Source organism: Palaemon carinicauda, chromosome 11, assembly GCF_036898095.1.
Source record: "Palaemon carinicauda isolate YSFRI2023 chromosome 11, ASM3689809v2, whole genome shotgun sequence".
Taxonomy (NCBI): Eukaryota; Metazoa; Arthropoda; class Malacostraca; order Decapoda; family Palaemonidae; genus Palaemon; species Palaemon carinicauda.
The window spans coordinates 120858358-120865857 of NC_090735.1; positions in this window are offsets into that span (position 1 = coordinate 120858358).

Sequence of the window (7500 nt, forward strand, 5' to 3'; positions counted from 1 at the left end):
TGAGGCTAAAACCATCTTTTATCTATATTAATTCTCGACTGAAAATTAATCCTTATACTTAAACAGCAAAAACAGATGAAAAACTCAATTTCTTAACATTCTCTGTTCAGTATCAAAACTTTTTTGTTTACAGATTCTTGGATGTTTCAAGTGATTTGGATGAATGATGATCCTTTTCAGGTGTTTACTGCAAATAAAAAAAAACCGTATTGGTCCAAAATTGGTCATTATACCATAAGTGAAGGTATATTTGGTAATATGAGTATAATTCAGTCATTATGGGAAAAGATTGTCTGATTTATTCCGACAACGAAACTGGTCAGTATTTTTGGCGTTAGAAGATAAATGAATTGACAGGAGCAATTATTCCTTATATGGTATAAAATTTGCTTTATTTGTTCATTTATTCTGTTTCAAATTCACTCCTCAGAACATTGTACATACACAGCTGGGAGTTGCCCAAAATGTGGTTTATATGCAGGGGGCTTCTATTGGGGACGAAATATACAATAGGAGGTAATGTGATTAATGCGAAAACAGAGAGGGACAAGGTCGCTTTATGAAGCATGAAATGGACTGGGTCGCTATGTTGGGACAGAGAGATATAAAATTGATTTGTAGGGCAGAAGGAAAAGGTCACTTTGTTGGGGAAAAGGTTAGGATAAATTTTTAGGAGAGAGGGGAAAAGAGCCCCTTTGTGTGGGGGCAAAAAGGGATAGGTCCCTTTTATGGGGAAAGATAGTAACCATTCACTTCATGGAAAACACTGAAAGACAGGGTCGTTTTGTGGGATAAGGTCACTTTATTGGAACAGAGATGAAGAGGCTCATTTTTTGTGGATAGGGGAGGACAGTGGAAACAGAAGGATGCAGGGTCTTTTTGTGGAGTTCGAAAATGAGAGGATCACTATATGGGGGTGGGGTTGTAGAAAGGGACAGGTTCTCACGGGGTGGGGGGACAGAATTGGATAGGATGTTTTGGGGAGAAAGATGGTCATAGTCAAATTTAGGGGACATTTGTGATGAGCTGGTTTTTGGGGGGTTTGAGGTAGAGTGGTACAAGGGCCCTTTTTGGGAGGAGAGATATAATTGAGTTTCCTTTATGGGGACGGGGTCATGTAGTGGGATATAAAATTTCAGGATCATTTCGGGGGGAACAAAGAGAAGTAGAAAAGACTAGAATCTCTTGCGGGGACTAATATGAACAGGGTCACTCTGTTGGAACAGAGTGGATAAGGGATACTTCATGGGAAGAGAATGGGACAGTTCCTAGAGGCTTTCAACTATGTTGATTGCTTATGCTATGAAAATACGTAAACATTTCACGCTCTATACCCACCCTTTTTAACATAATATTTGCTTTTTCTACTAAAAGTAGAATATGTAAATATGTTTTTGTCAAAAATTTAAAAAGAATTTTCCCGTTAGTAAACAAATGTTTGAGCCAATAAATACATGTTGCATTTGCGTTCGGTGCGTAAATGACTATATATATATATATATATATATATATATATATATATATATATATATATATATATATACTGTATATATATATATGTGTGTGTGTGTGTATACATATATATACTTATTGCGTGTACTGAATAAGTATAGTGTTTTTAATTTCAAGAACACTGTTCATGAATCGATATCACTATAACAGAAGAATTATGTAATTACAGATTACATAGTATCAGATTATACATTTGATATCATTGATTATATTTTATGATTTCTTGCATTATAGGCAAAGATTCGATATATAGATAATTTGGTGTATCCAAAATCTATCATGGACATAGCTATCAAAGCCTGTGTCTAGGTCATGTGTAACGAGCATTATACTGAGGGTAGATCTATATTCCAAAGGCGTCGGTACCATGGTATTATACCACGATAATCAAGTTGTTAAAAACCAGTCCTACGTGAATGGAAACCATGAACATTCGTGTAGTATAAATTGCTCACTTCTCATTCTGTGACTTCACTTCCGTTGATAGGTATAACTATAATGATTATTTGTTGGCATTGTTTTTTAGCCTCTGTCAAAGGAATTGTTTTAGAATTTTCTAATCTATTATAAGTTTGGTTTAACTACATTAAAGAAAATAAGATTTATGGTATAAAACTGCATATAAATTTTAAGTATTGCATTGATAATATACAGCTTGCTGTTACACACCTGAGCATAAATGAATTATGTATAAATGTAATGGAAGGATTTTTTGGGATTAATTTATGATTTGTATCATTTCGAAAATAGGATTCTCCTGTATCCATTAAGATTAAGGATATTTTCTGCCTAAGACTGCAATATGTTATTTTCGTTTACTTAACAATAGTAATTATTTAGTAGATTTTAGAACTATATAACAAGTGACAATGATGACATTGCAAATAATTTTTGGGATAATTGTTATAATATCAGTACAAATTGGTAATAGAATATGCCGATATGAAGGTTTAGATATTTATTTCAAGGTTTAGGAGCAAATTGGCAGGTGATTAAAATATGATTATTATTGATGAAAGATCATCCTTCTTGTAGACGTAAATGTGAATTTCAGTCTCCCCTATGTAATACAGAATAAATGACTGGCTATTTATCTATCTATCTATCTATCTATCTATCTATCTATCTATAACTATATATATATATATATATATATATATATATATATATATATATATATATATATAAATATATATCATAGACTCCTTTAAGGGAGTCTATGATATATATATATATATATATATATATATATATATATATATGTGTATATATATATATATATATATATATTTATATATTTATATATATATATATATATATATATATATATATATATCTGTGTATATGTATTACATTCTCTCAGTTTTAGCTCTCCCTTCCCTAGGAGTAGTCATACCCTGGTGAGAGGGTCTGCGTGTACGTACCTATCTATCTAGATATTTGCCTCTCATTTTTGATGGGTGGCGTATACTATATATATATATATATATATATATATATATATATATATATATATATATATATATATATATTATATATATATATTATATATATACATACATATATATACCTAAATAAGAAGTATACTGTATAAATACACAGTATCAATATATATAAATATTATCTCTCTCTCTCTCTCTCTCTCTCTCTCTCTCTCTCTCTCTCTCTCTCTTCTAGCATATCAAGACAACGCTTAGTGTTCGAAAGGTGCAAACGAAAACCTTTTCCATGTTGTTCCTTTACAATGATCTCGCTAATGCAGTTTCAGCCATTGACTCTTGGTTTTCATTAGGGCTAAATTGAACAACTGAACTTTATTATAATGAGTAGCACAGTAAAAATTTGAGTATAAAATCGGAATGTTTCTGATGAAATCTAAAGCTTTTAAAACTATAGAGAATTATTTTTGGAAAAAGGAGTGAAGACGAAAACAATTTTAAAAGCGTTCCATAAGATTACAAGAGCCACTCTACCTGTTCTAAATAATAAGTGTAATCTGGCTGCAGCAGATTCTCTCTTATTAATTTTGTGCAGTATCTTTGGTCAAAGTGTTTTTTTACGCTTCTCGTGCTTCTTTTTTATATTGGTGCTGACACGGAGATGAAATGTATAATAATTAATGTTTACAATTAAAGAGTAATTCTACCTGATTCATGACTAGATTAGGAAAGAAATAGTTGTTTATGCACCAATAGGGACTCTACAGTTACTCTTCAATGGGATATATTTCAGTTTCAATTTTATCCAGCTGTTTCCTTTTTGTATAGACCTATTCTTTAAACCGGTTTTATCTCTAGGCCATTACACCTAGATGACATGTCCTTTAGCTCCATGCGTCTGTCCTTAAGTCATTCTTTAATTCTATGCTATCGAAACAGATCTGCAAATTTGCGCAAGTTTTCCACCAATTGATTTTCAATTCCTTCCGTTCTTATTTTCAATTCCTTCCGTTTTTATTTCCAATTCCTTCCGTTTTTTTATCCCTGTGATTTTTATAATCAATTCTTTCACTTTTTGAACGATGATTTCCCAAATTAGTGATCCTGTAATGAACATTCCAATGATATCACATGTGTCGGCAATACCCGACTCCATACATTCAGCTCTTCGGCGATTTTGATATTTCATTTATTTGGTTTTGTTTTTATCTGAATTTCGTTTTTATTTTACCTCATCCCTCCTAATTTCTTTTTTCCTGATGATCGCCATGATATAAGTACAGATGGTAATAGAATTTGTTGGTATGAAGGTTGAGAGGAGATTTAATGGAAGGTGTATGAGAAAAGTGGCAGATGATTAAAGGGAGATGATTGTTCATGATGACACATTATCCCTTTAGCATCATCATCATCATCATCATCATCATAATAATAATAATAATAATAATAATAATAATAATAATAATAAAGATGATGATGATGATGATTATGTAAAGAAAAAAGAAATAGAAAAAGGAGGAGGAGGAGGAGGAGGAGGAGGAGGAGGAGGAGGAGGAGGAGGAGGAGGAGGAGGAGGAGGTTATTCTTATTCTAATCCAAGACTAAAAACTTCAACGTTACTCCAGAAAGAAGGAGGTGGAGAAGGAGAGGAAGGAGAAGAAGGAGAAGAATATTTTTATTTGAATCCAAGACTACAAACTTCAACGTTACTTCAGAAAACTACTCAGGCTCGAATTACCTTCTTTTCTGTTAGTATATCCTCTTAGGCTTTTTTTTTTTTTTTTTTTTTTTTTTTTTTGAAATATCCATTTTCACTAGAGCCTTTTTCTCAGCATTTACTCCTCCCTGAAGCATGTTTTTCCTTGAGGCTCTTGCTCTATTTCCCTAAGCTGTCACTATTTCTTATCTTTTTCTCTCTTTATCCTTTGTTGTTTTATCGATCTTCTCAATATATTTTATTTTACTTTAGTGGCTCTGGTTCTTATTTTAAAAGAACTTGATTTGTCACAAAATTATGCTTCATATAATCATATACATGTGTATATATAGGAACTGGCAGAAATTCAAGGACTGATGAAACGCACTGTGGAATTCATAAACAAAGCAGCTTATACACTCACACACACACAAACGCACACACAGACACACACACACACATACACACACACACACATATATATATATATATATATATATATATATATATATATATATATTTATTTATAAACATATATATATGTGTGTGTACATATATATATATATATATATATATATATATATATATATATATATATATATTTGTGTGTATTATATACTAAATGTTATTATCACTATGAAAGAGATATTTTTTTTTCCTCTATGATGAATTTTTATTCTCTCTCTAGGTTTCTCCCCTTTTTATAAATACAGCGCATCACATTTTATATAAAAATAAGAAAAAACGTATTTACTAGTAGCCTACTCTCAAGTCAACAATTAAAATAAAAAAAATCGTAAGATTAACTGATTATCATATTCATAATCCTTCTTTCCCTTTAGTCCTGGTTGTTAATATAAGTGCAGTATGTATACTCACACACATATAACTCCAACTCCATACGTAAATCTCGTTGAAGAAGAGAGGAATGTATATTCTGGAAGCCAAGGACCCTCACTTTAGTAATTTCGAGTGGTACCTCTACACATAGCGATGCATAATGAAATAACTATCAGCCTTTTTTTTATCCTTATTACTGTAAAAACTGGGCTCCTATCCGACACACTTGAGACTGGCAAGTGAGCGGGATATGTTTTTCTTAGCATCTTCTGAAGACTCTTGAAGGTAAAAAATTCACCTCCAAAATTATATTATACTCGTGTAAGCGTTACCTCATTATCCCTAATGTATACGGTTTACAAACTCATATTAGGGTTATTTCTTTTCCCCTTACGTAAACCTGGAAGGGTTGAATATTTACTGCTTTAATCTATAAAAAATCGGATTTTTATTTTTGGTATCAAAATGTGTCTCTGAAAGTAGTAATGCAAAATTTAACAATCAGATTAATAGTTTAATCTACTTTATAGTTAGTTAGGTTATACTATAAGGCTTTAAAAAAATAGTTTTTAGCAATTAAATATAATTACATGGAAAGATGTTCATTTTAAGGAATTCTCTCCCTCACTGTTATGAAGGGCGTTCAAAGCTAGATGGGAACTGGGTTAAAAGGTTCCTCTTACAACACAATATATTGGGAAAATACCAGAAGGAAAACAAAAGAGGTTCTACAAAAGATCAATAAATAATAAATTCTAAATTCCATTCCCGCCTTATACAGTCAACCATACTTTTTCCCTTTTCCTTCTACCGAAGGCAAATATAAAAGGAGAGCTGAATTGAATTGATTTCCAGGGCAAACAAGATGGCCAGAACACTGGGATTTCCCTTGACGACTGAATGTTGGTTTTTTTATAGAGCAAACACAGAATTCAGCTGATTGACAAGAAGTGGTATATTATATTCTATATCTTATAACACTGATTTTAAAATTAAAACACATAATTTGCTATTCTTATAATTATCTGTGTAAATTAACTATATACTCTTTTCATTCCTTTTTAGCAAATTTTCTACTTTAATGCGCAAAAAATGTACACTAATGATAGTGCCTTTTGTAATGACCTTTTTAATATCTAACCATCCACAAGTTGAAACTAGCTTCATTAAATTACATGTGTTTTTTTTTCTCATATTTCATCATATAAATTAAACTTTGTGTATGATTGGTTTCATAAGTTAACATTAATATTACACAGAACAAACCAATAATATAAAAACAAGGATATATATATATATATATATATATATATATATATATATATATATATATATATATATATATATATATATATATATATATTATGTGTGTGTGTGTGGTTTGAAAGTTTTTGAGAGAGTAATAGATGAGAGATTGTTCGATTGTGAAACATCATTATGGATTCATGAGGGAGAGCGGGACAGTAGATGCCTCATTTATAATAAGGCAGCTACTGGAAAAGAATCTAGAGGGAAACCAGAAGCTCGTCTGTGCTTTTGTATATCTAGAGAATGCTTATGATAGAATACAAAAAAAAAAAAAAATGTTTTGGTTCTAGAGGAAGAGCAAAGTCTCTGATAGGATTGTTAGAATGGTAGAGATAGGTACAAAAACTTAAGGACGAAGTTAGCGTTGGGTTACATCAGGGATCAGCATGAAGCCCGTTCTAATTTGTGTTCGTCATGGATATGTTAAGCGAAGTGATCAGAAATGAAGAGTTGCGGGAGTTGCTATATGCATAGGATTTGGTTACTGCCTCGAAAATAAGGAAGACCACAGGGAAGAGTTGCAGCTTGGCTGGAGTCCTTGGAAAGGTGGTGGCTTTATGTTAAATGGTGAGCAGTAAGGAAGGTGGGGACAGGATAGCCATACATGAAAGTAGAGGCTCGGTCAAAAGCGAATATAAAGGGAAAACGAAAGGGAGAAGTTAGGACCAAGGGATTTTACGTGTTTAATCGCTCATCTTCGGGCTA